This window comes from Mesoplodon mirus (assembly GCF_964341445.2).
Source record: "Mesoplodon mirus genome assembly, chromosome: 2".
Classification (NCBI taxonomy): domain Eukaryota; kingdom Metazoa; phylum Chordata; class Mammalia; order Artiodactyla; family Ziphiidae; genus Mesoplodon; species Mesoplodon mirus.
Window position 1 is genome coordinate 143846908 of NC_138977.1, and position 17172 is coordinate 143864079.

Consider the following 17172-nt stretch of genomic DNA (forward strand, 5'->3'; position numbering starts at 1 on the left):
GGGAGGAGACGCAGAGAGTGCATAGGTCGGGGGCACGGGGTCCGGTGCCCAGGGAGCGGCGGAGTCCGGGGAGCCGCCCCCGAGCCCTTATCCCCGACTTGGCCTGGACACTTTCTTTGCCCGACCGCCGGGAGGGCTGCTGCCTCCCTCCCCTGGTTCATGCCCTCCGCCGGCCGCTGGAGAAAGCCTGCGGGGCTGGTGGGGTCTTGCAGGGCGCCTCTGCGTGTGAGGCGAAAAGCGAGAAGTCAGGACAGCGCGCGGGGCTCGCCCGCCGGCGGGGCGGCGCAGGTTCCTGGCGGGCGGTCCGGAGCCGCGCAGCCCCCGGGGGCGCTGGGGTCTCTGCCGGCCTCGCCCGGCGGACCCCCCACCTATCTGGCTCCTCGTTTGTCCTCTGCGTGGTAGACAAGCATCGTTAGAGAAACTTCCTGGAGCTCAGCGGGGTGGCCTGGGACCCGATCCTACTTTTACCGGGAAAGCAGAGCGGCCACCGAGGGGACGCTCCTTCCCGCCCCAGCTGGAGCGACAGGGCATCCGGCCGTAGCACCGTCTATGCGGGAGTCTGGCGCTACCTTCAGGACTGCAGGCGGGGCAGTTCTGACCCTCAGGAATCCGAACGATTGGCTCTAGGTCCCAGCTGTTCTCTTGGGGGCCCTTCGCAAACTGCTGAATTTGGGGTGCGGTTTCGTTTCCTCGTGCGCCCTTCGTACCCCTTCCTCGCAGCACACTCCTGTCCCCAGAGGTCGAGGCGGGAGAATTGCCCGCAGCCCCCAGCCCCCGCTCCGCGCGGGTCGCCAAGGCCCCTGGAGCTCACCGCGGGCACCTCGGCGCTGCCGCTGAGCTGTCCTTCGGGTCAGGTCGCGGTTCCTCTCCCGGTCCCCTTCGGGGCGCTGTCCATCTCCTGCTCTGTAAAAGTAGTTCCCTGAAACCACCAAGACCTTGAGCGGGAAATGAACCTGAGAAAATGTTTCTGGGTTGGTGTGTTTGTGTGGTTTTAACAAAGTTCTTTTTAGCAACTTAGTTGGGTTGTAAATGTTTATTCCTCATCCCTCGATCCCGCTAAATCACGCAAAATACATATGTGTATATCTTCATTTCGTTGCTGATCTCTCCGAACACGCTACCATCTCTTCCCCCCTGCACCCCTCCTCCTCCTGCCTCGCTTCCTGAACCTTTTTCTTTTCTGAAGGAGGGAATCTCCGCACCTCCTCCTCTCTTCCTCCCACCCGATCCCTGAGCGCCTGTGAGAACCAGGGGAGTCGTCAATGGAAATAAATAGGACCCCGCTCCATTCTCCGCCCCCTTCAAACAAGTAAAATCCTCCCTGGGCTCGCAGAAGTAGAGATAAAACATCCCTCCCGAGGGAGCGGTTTTGAGGATTTGATGGGATTGAATTGTGTTATTATCCTGAAAGACGTGATGGATGGATGCGAGAGCAAATATGCGTGCAGAGCAGAGGGTACTGAGGGCGATCAGTATTTATTATTACTCATTATCGTTTATTAAGAGTGATAATAAGGCCGTAACCCTGGCTGAAGACTATGTTTATATTTGGTTTTAATTTTACGTCAGTCTCTTATTACAGTGGTTTCAGAAAGTGAAAACACCAAAAGGGTATTAATTCCTCACACTCATGCTGCACATGGAATTAATCAATGTCAAAAAGATACTGTCGTTTTACCAAAGTTTTAACCCATGAACTTTTATAAGGTTGCAGTCTTATAAATGTCCTCATTTGCCTCATTCTGTCTCCTTAAAGTTCAAAAAACTTGGCAACATAATTAATTATGGTCCCAATTCCCATTTTCAATCTAAACCTATATTCAGGATTATATTAAACTATCCCATCATTTATCCTTTAAAAGTGACTCTGATGAGTTTAAATTCTTGGAGGGGGAGCTGGGAATGAGGGGCCCAGAAGTTAGAGAAATTAATACTATTTCAGATTTCTCTCAAAAATCCTTCACTAATTCCTTAAAAAAAAAAGAAAAGAAAAGAAAAGAAATTACAAGTTTTTTTCTCTGCACAGTTCTTAACTTCAGTGAATCTACTTAATCTTTACCACACACTGGGAACATAACAGCTTGCAGCTTTGTCTGTATTATTGTTTTCATTTTTATGTCAGGCTGTTTTATTCATTAACCTGTATGTCGAAGTCACAGGCTCAGCGTGACAATAACACTCTGTTTTAATTAGTAGCTATCATAAAAAAAGAAGCTAGAACTCTGTAATGGGCCTAAATTGGTATGAATTATGTGTGGTTTAAATTACGCATTTATTTCAGCAGAAATGAAACCATGAATATAAAACATCTTTTAATCACTTGCAGATACAGCTTTTATCTCTTTAAAATGTAACAAAGTATAAAATTGAAAAATACCCTTCTAAGAATGAGGGAAGCCCCCGCCCTCAGTTTATTTGTCCTGGGTTTATTGAACATCCGTGTGAAGTATGAATGTTAAAGAGTAAAGAATAATAGCATGCTGAGGGAATGCTACATTAGAAGTAGCCACAGTGGGTCAGTCTTCAGATAACTTAATGCAGCAACTTTTTCAGTTGGCTTCATGAGCCTGGTGATTCAGATTTTGGTTTCCTCACTTGGATTTACTGACTAGGCTCTGTGTGTGATAGTGGGGGAAATGTGTTGTAAAGCTCCAACAAATTATTTGAAATAAAGGGGGGACAGGTAGAAATAAAGCGTAAACTGTCTGTTATCTTCCTATGTTCATTTTTCTATTCAGTCTACCTAGAGGTCAGAATTTTTATTTTAAAACCGATTGTGTTTTTGTTGTCATTGTTAGGACAGAACTTATTTTGCATTTTGCTCTGATGGATGAGTAGATATTGGAAATGGAACGGTTATGCCTGAATTAACAGATAGTATGGGAGTAGTGTGATTCCACATAATTTGCATTGATTGAAATTATTTTAATCCCTCTTCCTTAGTCTTCCCAATGATTATGTGGTTGATTCTAGTAACCAAGCAGGGTTCTCTGACACTTAACTTGTTCGTTGTCTTCTTGTCAGGTGTTGCTTTGGGCACCAGCGCATCCATAGTAGCAGCCTTGTAATGAATGAAACTTGCCAGGGTCAGTTGCCATCAGCCAGTCACCAGAAAGAAGGCATTTCCTATGATCTGTACTGGGTCAAAGGCAAGCATAACCTTCAGGAATCATTCAGATTATCCATTTGACCTTGAAATGATATCGAATACCTCTAAATATTTATTTTGGAACTATTATTCTGAAGAATGTAATTTATTCTTCCCCATTGGTTCACAATCATTTAGCAGAAGCAATAGCTTTAAAAGTTTCAGTTGAATAGTCAGTCACACCAAGTCTGTGCTTTGAAGACTGATTTTAAAATTAAAGTCCTCCAGTATTTAAATGCCCCCATTTAAAAATACTTTGCAATTTAAATCCTGAATTTAGGCTAAATTCTGCTTTATTTTCCCACTGTATTACAATGCAAATTGACACCTAGGATACACGCAGTTATGTTTCCACATGTTAATTTCTACCTAGGAAGAAAAGTAAATGCTGCTGTTGTTATTGTGGTTAAAGAAAAAAAAAAGAGAGAATCGTATAGTATGACGTGGAAAAACAGAATTGCTAATATTTTATTGAATCACACAGTGGTATATTGACCATAAATTCAGTTATATTGCTGGGAAAACCAGCACCCTTTTAGTGTGAATCTGTGTTTGTTTGGACGTGCACACAGACTTATGTATCTATTGCCACTTCTGAGATGACACCTGAGATTTGCTGTTCTATATCCCACCAGTGCCCAAGCCAGTATAGGAAGCAGGTGGTTTCGTGGCTGCTTATTTCCTAAACACACTCCTTAAACCCAAAGATGCTATATCTGCACCTTTCCCCTTCATTTTGGTATTTTGCCAAAAACTGCAAACCAACAAATACACACATTTTAGTCTTTTGAAATATTTGGAACATGTGAAATATATAATTTTAATTCACTCCAAATAAAAAAGGCATTGCTTGCTTTGCATTTTAAAAAGTAAGAGTGAAGCATTTGATCAGTATGGAATAAAAGCAAACTAGCAATATGTTTCTGCAGACTTTTCCCTTTGGGGTGAAGAATCAGATTTGACCACAGAACAGCTGGATATTGGGTCCTGTTACAATGTCAATTTTTTAAAGAACTCACCAAGCTAGATTTGATTTAAACTTAACTTTAAAGTCTGCAGACCTCAAGTTTATAAGTATAGAAACTTCCAAAATTACATGTTATTACTCCTTCAATAAGTTCCGGATCCTTTGGAAGCTGATTTATTTTAGTAAGTTGGTGAATAGTTTTTGGTTTTCATTTGTTAATTTTTTCCTGTAGCAAATTTGGACATGACATATATTTAATGTTTCATATATTTCTCTGAAGTGTTTATTTTTAGTTTCACTTGTAAAAACTCTGAAATGAATCTTTTCTTTGAAAAAGAAAAATGTGGCAGAATGCATATGGTTAACTTATCAAATATCTCTTTAAATTATTCTTTTGAAAGAATTTGCTGCCTTTTATATAGTTATGAGAAAAGAAAAAACATTTTTAGAAGTAACGGGGTTATATAAAGTTTGGAAGGAACACAACAAAAAACACGATTACACATGACTGAAAATCAGCTCATTTGAGTGGAACTCTTACACACTGCCTCTGCAGTGTGGAGATTTTATATATAATAACCAATAATAAAAAAATGAAGTTATGCACTCGTGTCTGTTTTCTAGTTGGAATGATTTCACACAATAGCACAAGTAGTGGAGACCGACTGAAGTAACTGGTGACTACGTAAGTTTTTTGTCTGTTAGTGTTTCTTCTCCCTAACATGAAATCAAGGTAAACGCCCTCTTCTTCCAGCTGTGTGACCAAAGAGCATATATTCCACAATCTAAAGACATAGCCAAAAAATATGAGCTATATTCAAATGGGTGTTTTACCAACAACAAAAGATTATCATAAGTACATCTTGTTCGCTGAGGCAAGTCCTTATATACACAGATCTAAATAAAATATAAGACTGAAATTTATCATTTTCTAAAATAATTAGTAAAAACTGAACCCAGAGTTAGAAAGATCTGTGAGGTGTGACACCTTCTTTTTGAAATTACCATGATTATTTTTAAACTTATAGAAACTATGAACAAGTGTTTATATGCAAAGATAGATAATAACATATCTAGACAGTTCACAAAATGATAAACATTGTGGTAGTTACTTGGAAATATTATGTTTAAAAGGGAAAAATCTAATGTAAAAGGGCTTGATTTATTTAGGATTAATTTCTCCAATATAGGTGCCTCTTGGAAAATGGATGGTTACAATTTATAGCACATCACAGTGGAAAGTAAACCCTAGCAATGCATGTAAACCTAGGAGATGGCTTTGATTACTCTCTTTTGTTCAGGTCATATGTACTCTAAGCCCATAGGCCTTGCCAAGTGTAACATTATGCATTTTATTTCAGTAATAAAATGTGTTTCTGATTAAATTATCAGTCATACCAAACACACACACACACACACACACACACACACACACACGAACATAAATGTACTTGATCCTTCTTAGTTATCTTGTTTAAAATACATTTAAAGGTAAATAATAAATACTAGTATATCTATCATGATTTAAATCTAAATATTGTTCATATGTTGATAGCACTCAGTAAATGTTGTAATTTCATATTAAATTACAGCATTCACTAAAATTCACTGATATTATCACAAGCTTCAAATAGAGATTGATTCAGAAGTAACTGGATCCTGTAATTGAAGAGATATTTGTTGCCAACAGTGGTGACAGAGATCAGAAACAGCAGTGCTGGCTAAAACACCTGGCAAACTGAGAAGAGACAGCAATCACTTACCTCTTGCCCTCTCCAAGTCTCAGTTCTAGGGCTGATCCTTCAAAATTTGCTAAAATTGCTATGAGGGACTTCCCTGGCAGTCCAGTGGTTAAGACTTCGCCTTCCAATGCAGGGGGGGTGCAGGTTCGTTCCCTACTCAGGGAGCTAAGATCCCACATGCCTCGCGGCCAAAAAACCAAAACAAAACAGAAGCAACATTGTAACAAATTCAATAAAGACTTTAAAAATGTTCCACATCAAAAAAAAATCTTTAGGGCTTCCCTGGTGGCGCAGTGGTTGAGAATCTGCCTGCCAATGCACGGGACACGGGTTCCAGCCTTGGTCTGGGAAGATCCCACATGCCGCGGAGCAATTAGGCCCGTGAGCCACAATTGCTGAGCCTGCGTGTCTGGAGCCTGTGCTCCGCAACAAGAGAGGCCACGATAGTGAGAGGCCCGCGCACCGCGATGAGGAGTGGCCCCTGCTTGCCGCAACTAGAGAAAGCCCTTGCACAGAAACGAAGACCCAACACAGCCAAAAATAAATAAAAAATAAAGGAATTCCCTTAAAAATTTTTTTTAATTAAAAAAAATCTTTTAAAAAATTGCTATGAAAATATATTACTTTTTAATGGAAGAATAAAACTGCCTCTTAAATAGGAGATACAAATTTAACACTCTAACAATTGCAGTAGCAGGATTAGGTACTAGTAGATGAACCAACAGACGAGTCTCCTGAGAGATGGCCTGAGAGGTATTGGGACCCTGCCCCAAATGTCAGTATGGTCTCTCATGGTACTAAAACACCACCTGAAAAAAGATGATTTTTCATTTTTAAAGTAATCTTGTTTTTCAGTGTCCCCTATAAATATGAAAATATCCCCAAGATGGGAAACAGAGTAAGCTGCAATTGGCCAACATCTTCCAAAGATGTTAATGGCTAGATAAAGCCAGATTGAAATGAGGCTAGTTTTAGACAGAATTTTAGAGAGGAATGATGTATATCTTGGGCTCTCTTAGCCTCTCCTTCTGTAGACAGTATGTACCTAGTATGTACTTAGTATGTACCTGTACTATGGTCTCTTCCTCTGGTAATCGATTCTCAGTTTCTTATACTCTAGTATAAGTTATACTCAGGGCCAGCTTCATGGGCTGCAGTTAGGAGGAAGCCCTGTGCTCAGTTGAGTACTCTGCTGTTGTCATCTTGAATTCTTAATTTATGAACAAGAAATCTTGCATTGTGTCCCACAAATCATGTAAGTCACCTTCATTCTCCTTTGGTGTGAATTTAAGACAGAATCTTAATGTCAAGGGATTGGAAAGGACATTTGAGATTATTTTTGTAAGGTTAGGTCCAGTGAATATTTGATTTAAAAACATGTCTTTAACTAAAATGAAAGAGACAGGATACTTCTTTAAACAATTGAGGTAAAGGTTTCCCATTGCCTCCAAAATTATACTGAATAGTTATCCAGCTTCTAATAATGTCAGTCTTGTAGAGCAAAATTCCCTAAAACAGAGTGTCCTTTTCCTCTCATTACAGAACACACGGTGTCTCATTATGATGAAAGGAGAAAATATCAGATGCTTTATTTATATTTACTTTTATGTATAAAGAAGGAAAGTGTTTTGTTAATATTATTTTCAATATATCTATTGGAAAAGTCACTCTCAGCATATCAGATGGTCATTGGACAATAAAAACAACATGGCAGAGGTGAGAGCTTCTATGACATAAAAAGACAAAGTAAAAATGACATTCTAATCAGCCATTACGGGAAGTCAGTCCTTGCCACAGATTAACTAGAAAAAAATTTAAAATATACAATTTCATCCGCTATAATTAATTATGATACTTATTCCAGTATAGAATGCCTTAAGTTATTTTATGTAAATGAAATATATTTATATATTTTAATCAGAATTCTAAGAGATTTGGAGACAACCCATTACAGAGCCAGAGGTCTTGAAAGGAGGTGGACAGGTAGCTGAAAGAGCCCTCAATTAAATTAGCCACCATTATCTTCAAGAGTATTCTTAGTTATTTGTACAAACATTTCATAAGTCCTCTGTTATCGATAATTAGATATTATACTCCATTATATTCTGAAATTTCAGTATTTTAAGAGTTAAAAAAAGTTATCTAACCTTCTTAATGCTCTCATAAAAATGTATATTGTGTTACCTTTTGAAATTTTTATTTGAAATTTTATTATTTTTCAGTATAGTTAGTTATTAACTGTGTTAAAGTTGCTTCTGTGCTTTGGATTTCACAGAGTGAATGGAAAAGATTCTATTTACTAATAATATTATAGCCCTTGACTGTTTACAAGGTGCTTCTGCATCCATCGTTTTCTTTCATCTTCACAGGAACTCAGTGAGGAAGTTATTATATCCCCTTTCTCCTGAGAAATCTGAGACTCAGTTTCGGATAAAAGACTTATCGAAACACACACTTTTAAAGTGATAACTCTTTGATTTCAGAAGGAAAATTGATGGAAATGTCTAAAATTTTTAAATTTAGATTAATTGCCAAATTAATTTGCAAGGACACAATTTGCTTAGAATTTTTTTAAATATAATGATTCAAAAATATTAATTTAGTCTAAAGCCACAAGACTTTAATCGTAGGCAGCTTATGTGCTACATGTTTGTTTGTTTGTTTTGATAATAGTTAACTTATTAGGGAATCTTCTAGGGGAAAATGATTACGTTTTCCAGTTTTAAGTCATTATTTAAGGTCATGCCTAAACAACTTTTCTTTGAGAATAAACACATTCTACTTGAAAATAACACAAAGGTCCAGCAAGGATAAATAGAAAAACAATGCCCCACACCTGTCCTTCTAGAAGGTTAAAGACTTTTTTTTTAATAAGGGGAATTTTTGAAAGTGAAATGGGGTATCGATTTCTGACTATATGTGTAAGTTCTGGTGTAAACCTGCCCCGCCTCCCCACATTCCCAACCTCTGTTTGCACAGATTCTACCCCAATCACAAAAGGCAAACTAGTTCATCACTTTGCTTTATTAAATCTACATATAGCCATGGAATCAATTCTTGAAGGCAAATCTCTTTTCCTTTCTTTAGCTCTCCTCTTATAGTCTCACTGACCAGCCATCCAACCCTGGGTGTTAAAATACCCTAAGATACGCTATTTGTTGCATCTGATGTGTATGTGTGTGAGTGTCTGTGTGTATGTGTGTGTGTGTATAACAGACAAAGTCTTTAACATACTTTAGAGACAAGTTGTCTGGAAAAGGAAACAATAAAACATTTTTCTCAGAAAGTGGAGTCTAATAAGAAAATTAGGGATTAAAAAATGAGTTATAAGTGTATTAGAGACATATAACCTATGATTTTGACACATATTCCAAGAATATATGGCAGGTATAATACTGAAAAATCAATAAGCTACAGAATCCCTTTTAAAATTAGTAGTAATTAATAGTAATTCAGCACTACAGTTATTTTATTATTCCATTAATAATGTGACATTTTTGAGAGGTAAGATTTCAAGTTAGTTCAGTGCTAAGATTTTTTTAAACAGTGATTTCCCAAAAACTTGGATGAAATTTTATTTTTCAATGGAATAATGAGAGCTATTATAGACATATATGATAAGATATTCCAAATACCCAAAAAGTTTAAAGCCCTTTAAAACACAATGAGGAATAAGTAAGTTCAGACAATGAAAGTATTTATACACACCCCCATATTAACACTTCAGCCACCAGATTCAGTCTATAATTGAAAAAATGTCTCTACATTTAAAGTTTATTCACACTTACAAAGCAACGACCCCAAAGAGGCAGTTTGGACACATCTTTTTCTCTTGGCACACTCTGTCTTGTAATGAGCACTGAACACTGTTGACCCCCAACACTCACCAGCTGCAGCCTTTCCTCAAAGTTTCCCTTAAAAAGTTTTTAATAAGAATAAAAACCACACCTACCTATACATCTTACTTTTCGGGGAGGAAAGGAATGAAATAATTGTGGGTCTGGATACCCATATTGGGTCAGTATTTTGTGGTTTATCATCTCCCTAATTGTTGCAGGCTTATATGTTTGTATTATTTCATCATAATTTGCTATAAACTCTTTATTAAAAGTGACTGTGAGATCAATCCACATCGTCTGCCTTTTGACTGTCCTGTTCTTCAATCATCTCTTAATCCAGAAATAATAATGCAGAACATCGCAGGGACTGAGCCTAACCCTCAACTCTCTAATCTCAGCACATGCATCTTAAATCCTTTGCTGGATCTAGTGCCTAAAAATCTGGTGCACACTCACCTTTGAATCGGTTTTAATCCAGCTTTGTTTTTATTAAACAATACTGATGTTCTCAGATAAGGGATATCAAGGGTAACAAAAAGAATATTAATAGTTTCTACTGTCTGTGTGGTTGTTTTTTAAAACCCAACATCTTGGCCTTTTCTCCATGTTTCTAGTCAGTCTCTTTATATAGGAACCTAACCTTTTACCTGATAGATTAGGTAAATAAAGGTAGAATAATCTGATGCTGAAACTCCTTCTCATATCTCATATCTTGTTTTAAGAGCAAGTCAAAACCTGTATCTTTTGCCATTGAATACAATTTTGCAACTAATTGGGTAGCTGGATTATAGTATTTGTAAATAAATAGAGCCTTCTTTACTTTAAAAAGAGCATTCATGTCTATGATTTTTTAATCTTATAACAATCCTGGGAATAATTGTCTTCATTTTGTAGATGAGGAAACTGAGACTCAAAGAGATTGAGACTTGCTCAAAATACAAAAGCCGATAATTGTTTTGTCAGAACGTCTCCAACCCAGATCTTCTTACTCTCAGTCCAGTGATTGTTTTCTATTTTAAATAGAAATTTTGGCAGCCTTTTAACTGTCCCTAAACTTGAATAAATAAATTAATACATACATAAAAATTACATGACAGGGGGAGAATGGTTAAGAATAAAGAACAAACCAAAAATTAAATTCAAGTTTTTGTAAAAATATTCAATCCTGAATTGATAGGAACCCAAGATGTGGGAATAGTCACCTGAGACATTGAGACAGAAGACAGGAGGGTGAGACAGAGAAAGACAGGAGAGAATCTCTAAATTACTAAATTGTCAGGAACCAGTGTCCTTGGAGAATATTATCTCATCTGTCCAAAGACATGGCTCTAAGTTTATAGTTTGTTTTTGGCCTTGGATTTTAAGGCCAAACAGTTTGAAAACTTTAACTTATTTCTTTTTACAAGAACAACATACTCGCGTGCCCCCCTTTTTTTCTGGAAATAAGAATAATCTAGGGTTAAACCATTTTGACTCTTTAAGGTCCCTGGTATATCTATCTCACTCATCTCTCTTTCGATTACATTATCGTGAGTACAGTTATTTCTAAATCGCTGTTTTGATCTTGTCCTGGACTTTGGCACCGGAGACCCCTTCAAATCCTCTTTGGTAGCAGACAGGCTTTAATGCTGTCATATCAAAACAACTGCCAGGGGAGAGGAAGGAGTAAAGCTTCAGGACCATCAGATATTTGGGAAAATATGGGATTGGGTCCATGGAACCACGCCCCTTCCTAGTCTATGGTATTTATTATTCTATGGTAATAATAAATAATTTTTTCTTGATAGCATTTATTTACTAGGGCTGTATTTGCCAACTCCAGTATGTATCACTATATGAACAAATTAGAAACTTTGGAATAACTTTGAATCTTCTCACAATTTCCCAAATGGTAAATGGTCCACTTGTCCATTATTGGGCTTTAAGATAAACCTAGACATATTCCCCAAAGGGAATAAACCTTCCTGTCATTCTTTTTTTTAATTTAAAGGAGGTAGAGAAAAGAGAAAGCTGTGAAATTGTGTGGATATAATAATAGTTCTCAAGGTAAGAGGAAGAGAGGATGTGGACAACCTCTATTTCACCCATGCTTCTCCCTAAATAGATATTTAAAATGTTAAACTTTGGTAATGAATGAAAATTAGAAATCAGAAAGTTCAAACAATGAAAATCTTGGAGATGAAAATCATAGTGCTGCTCTTACCGGATAATAGGATTGGAAGAGTCAGAGCTACTCAAAGTACGGTCCCTGAACTAACAGCACCTGCATCTCCAGGGAGCTTGTTCAAAAGGATGAGTCTCAGGGCCCACCCCAGACCTTTGGAATCAGAATCTACATTTTACCAGGGAGGCTGGGTGATTTGTGTGCATAATAAGGTTTGAGAAGCACTAGTCTGTACCACTCCTATTCTCTGATCAGAATGTATCCCAACCAAACATATTTTACATGTTTACAGAAGTCAGAGGCCCTCCTGAGTAATGCGCTATGTTATTCTTACCAGGACATTCTTGTGTTCTTAAGGACAAAAGAAATGCATCCTTATACGAAGTCCCTGCACTGCCTAGCACACACCATCTGTCTGTGGCAGCCACACCAGCAGATGTCTGTGATGTCCACCTCAAAAGATTAAAGATATTCTTCCCAACTTTTTCGGTTTCACACAGTAACTATTATAAGTTTAGCACCCATAAAATTGTCAAAAGCATCCGTAACTTATTTCCTATTTAGCTTGTATTATCTCTTGTGAAGCAGATTCCATAAATCAGCAACAACAGTCAATTTTATTATTTTCATTTCCCTTTATTCGTTACACACTCACGAAACATCATGGGCATCTGCTAGGGGTTGGGTTCCGTGATCAGTATATCACTGTTGTAGAGAGAGAGCATGTGTCCTTGCCACCCTCGGTGTGGGGGGGTGAGTCTCAAGAGTACGTACAAATAATTTAAAATGGTTTGCAATAGAAGTATGAGCATGGAACATCTAGTGCACAACTAAATTTCTCTGTGGCTGTAGATGCTGGAGTCTTGAAGAATGAGTGGGATTTTGCCACCAGAGAGGGGGCAATGGTATCCTGGCAAAGGAGGTGGCAGCTCCTCCGCGTGCTGGGAATGTGAGCAGAGTGCGGGGAAGTTGTAGGAAGTGAGTTTGTAGAGTGAGGAGGGACCTAAAGGACCTCGCACGCATGACCTTCATTCTGTACTTCATGGGAAGCCTCTGACTTTTTTTTTTAAGCAGAAGAGTGAAACAAATTCCATTTATAAAAAGGACAGTACAGTGCTGTGAGGAACGATTGAGCAAAGATGCAGGAAATGAGTGTGAGAACAGTCAGGGCAGATGCAGTAAGTGGACAATTTGAGGCATTGGCCGTTTGGATAGAGAAGAGAGAGCAACTTTGAGAGAAGATGCAGCAGGGAGATTGTCAGGACTTGATGGGTAATGGGACATGGGAATCAAAGTATCAGATAACGTTGAGGTTCTAGTTTAGCAGCTGGCAGGACCGGGCTGCTGAGGTAATACTAATGTGCACTGATTTCAAGGTAGCCCTTCAGCAGCCTCACCAGGAGCTACTGTGCCATTTCAGACAACAAACATGGAAACCAAGGCTCAGAGCAGTTCCGCTTACTTCATCTGCCCACAGTGGCAATGGTACACAGGGGTTCCGACAGAGGAAGGAACCCAGATTCAGATTCGAGCCTGACTCCTGAGTCTGGCTTGGCGAGGCCAACCCTGAGCCACTCCACACCGCTGAGGGTTAGATGCCTGCGAAAGGAAGGAAAATGGGTCTGGAGCTAGCAATCAGCCTTGAGGGTTTGGCCAATAACCACCCCCAACTGCCTTGCACCGTTCAGAATATTTAGGGATTTTTCTGATGGGAGACATTTCTGATTACCTTACTCTTCCTATAGGCTTCTTGAAAACAGTATAATTAAGCAAATATTTATTTAGTGCCTATTTTGTGCAAGAACTAAAAAAGTCTATGCAGGGAATATAAAGAGTAAAAAAGTAATCTTTGTCTACGGGGGCACTTTCTTGAGTAAACTCATGTTATGTAAGCCTCGTGAAGAGCTTTTTTTAGGGACAAGAAAAAATATAAAAATAGCTATAATTCAAGTGAGATAAAGTACAGAAGAATCAAAGTCTCTGGTTTCACCGGAGGACTGTGATTCTGCCTTATCCGCCTCTGATGCCCCCAGGGAACTTACAATAGGCACTTAATAAACACTAGTTCATTTACTGATGGTATACAGAGAGCTCAGATAACAAACCATCTAAGTAAACACCACACTGCTGCAATCCTATTAAGAATCTCCCTGGGGAAAGTCAGGCAGCATCCTTCCTCTGTCAGAACACCTCCTACTTTTTAAATTGTGCCTGCCACCTTCAGTTTAATGGCTTTATCAGATAAATCCTTATTTTACTGAGTCCCAATCTCCTTCCCTATAATGCCATGCCAACCACTGAGACTAGCTGGGCTAGCCAGAGGGCTTCTAATCCCTCTTTTATCTGCTAAGGGGCCTTAAAAATATTTGGTGTCACCCTTCCTAGCACACCCTGGGTTTAACATTGGCCAGTTGTCCCCCACCTGATGTGACTGTCACGGGCCTCAGTGCCTGTCTTCTGGTCCCCAAGGCTTGCCAGTGTGGAGGCAAAGCCTCTTGGTTGCTGAGGGTTGAAGTTAATGCACAGGTGAGGCAGATTCCCGGATGTGAAGCCCAGGAGATGAAATAGGTCCTTCCCCTCTGTCTTCCTCAGTTTCCTCATCTGTAAAAGGTACCTTCTAGTCCCAACATTCTGTGTCTCACCATGGCTTATTTTCTCCATTCAAGTCCCTGCTGAAATGTCACTTCCTCAGAGAGGTCTTCCCTGACCACTCAGCCTAGAATCTCTCTGTCCCCCCAGCTTGCCCCTCTCTGTGGCTCCCCTCCAGCCTCTTCACCAGTTTCATTTTCATCATGGTGCTACTGCTCTCTGGAATCAGTATGTGTAGTTATTTACTTATTCATCATCTCTCTCTTACCCGCCGAAGTGTAAGCTTTGCAAACATGAGAACCTCATTCACACATCTTGTTCACTACTGTATTTCTAGATCTCAAGCGGTGCCCGGTACAGAGTAAGTGCCCAAAACTGTTTGTTGAATCAGCCAATGAGATCTGCATTTCCATCATGCTTGCTGTCCTAAAAAAGTTTCTGTTGTCATTGCCTTGTAGATGAGTATCGCTTTTTATTACATCACTAGAAGCTCTGTTATAAAACATTTCTTTGATCAAAACTTATGGAAGATGCAGCCCATGTGTTCAGCAGACATAGCTGGCAGAACTACCAAAGCAAGTTTTTTTTTTTTTTTTTTTTTTTTTATTTATTTATTTTTGGCTGTGTTGGGTCATTGTTGCAGCGTGTGGGCTTTCTCTAGTTGCAGCGAGCGAGGGCTACTCTTCATTGCGGTGTATGGGCTTCTCATTGTGGTGGCTTCTCTTGTTGCGGAGCACAGGCTCTAGACGTGCGGGATTCAGTAGCTGTGGCATGTGGGCTCAGTAGTTGTGGCTCGTGGGCTAAGTTGCTCCGCAGCATGTGGGATCTTCCCAGACCAGGGCTCTAACCCGTGTCCCCTGCATTGGCAGGTGGATTCTTAACCACTGTGCCACCAAGGAAGCCCCCAAAGCAAGTTTTAAAACCAGGTTTGTCCTGAGAACAGGAATATCTTTGAACTTGAATAATTTAAGTACCTGATTTTGTTAGTAGGGTGATTAGAACTAAAAAAGCCTTTTAGATTTTGAAGTTCCTTTGAGAAGGTAGTATGTCTGCCCTGAGATAGATGGAAAGGACATAAATAGTCAAGGTTGTTGCTGATGGATAAGTGAAGAGATTGATCACTTTTGTTCCTGCTACAGTATTTTGCTTTTGTCTTTTAGTTTTATCCTTGCTGTCAGTAACACACAAAACCAGTAATGATCTCATTTCAGAAGATGTAGTGATTATTCATTTTGGCCCATCGGTCAATCAATATTTAGTGAACACTTAATTTGTGTATTAAATATCTGAAATGATAGCTAATTTTTCTCCCTTAGACTCTTATCTTTCAGAGCTTGGCGTCTGTCCTAATGACCCTGCCGAGGTCACATCTTTGCTTTCTCTGCTGCTTTTTCCTGCCTGTTGGTGAGCTCACGGCCTGCCTCTCCCTTGCCCATGCCTGTGTAGTCAGCCTCCATCTCATATTATCCCTCTGTCCTGGGATTCCTCTCGTGGTGGTGCTGCTCGCCAGAAAAGTGCCTGGTAGCCTCCACTATGTGACGTTTGTCAGGTGTGGGTTCATCAGAAAGTTCATAAGTTTTATCTAGCCTATCCATTGGGACATAGCTTATAAAGGGGTCTGATCATATATGCCAAGTGGCAATGGTTTCTTGCCAAATTTTCTTCATAACTTCTGTATCTGTCTCTCTTAGTTTCCTGCTCACTTACCACAAACAACCCCTTACCAGAACTTTTGACAAATTAGTTGACCTCATGCATCCTTTCCTTTGAAGCAACTACTGGTGTGTGTGTGTGTGTGTGTGTGTGTGTGTTGTCTTTCCCCAGTGTGTCTCACCACCTTCCCTGTATCCAGCACATCCCATTTCCCACCCTGACAACTGAACTCCTGCTACTTCCCACCTTGGCCTGCGCTCCTTTATGTTTCTCATAACACAAAGAGAACACCTTCCTCTTTTCTCCTCTTTTCTAACACTTTATCCAGTATAAGAATTAGCTTTTAAAAACTGCATCAAGATGGTCAGCAACTCAAAACTTATTTGATGCCAGCTGGAAATTCTGCTTGACTAATCTCATTTCCCTCTGTTTTCTTCCATCTCTTCCTTACTTATGTTTTGTCATTTTATTGTACCTGTGTTACTATAATCAAGGTGTCATCTTTGATTCCTCGCTTTTCCTCACTTCTTACCTCCAACTCACCTGCACATTCTGGTGACCCTGCCTGTAAAACGTATTCCCAATCTCTTCACTACTGTCCATCTCTGCCACAAGGTTTAAGCCATCAGCATGTCTACCGTGGACAACTGTAGTAGACTTGCCTTCATCTGATCTTTTTGCTTTTACAGAGATGAGCTTGGTTTTTTCTTTGACAATGATCCCTTCCCTAAAATCCATTTTCTACACAGTGGACAGAGTTACACCGAAAAACCATGGACCAGATCACGGTCCTGGTCTGCTTAATGGGCTTTCCATCACACTCAGGATAGAATCCTAACTCCTTCATGTGGTTTGCATGGCTGTGTGTGATCTGCCCTTTGACCTCCACTCTTCCTTTCACCCACTCTGTTCCACACTGATAGCCTTTCCTCTCCATAGTGCCCCTGGCCTACTGCCAACTTAGGGCCTTTGCACCTGCTGTTTCTCTGCAGGAATGCTCTTTTCCCTGCCATTTGTTTCACTGCTTCCTTTCCTTCATATCTCAGAGTAAGTGTCATTTTCTCCAAGAA

At 39.7% G+C, this 17172-nt stretch overlaps 1 protein-coding gene and 1 long non-coding RNA gene across 2 annotated transcripts in view; one reads left to right on the forward strand and one right to left on the reverse strand.

Moving 5' to 3' along the window:
• The window catches only part of LOC309815528, a 460183-nt gene that overhangs the window by 406101 nt on the left and 36910 nt on the right, over positions 1 to 17172 (reverse strand). The gene's annotated exons all lie outside the window — the stretch shown is intronic.
• Positions 1 to 17172, forward strand: part of NDNF (neuron derived neurotrophic factor) — a 39301-nt gene that overhangs the window by 770 nt on the left and 21359 nt on the right. The window lies entirely within an intron of this gene.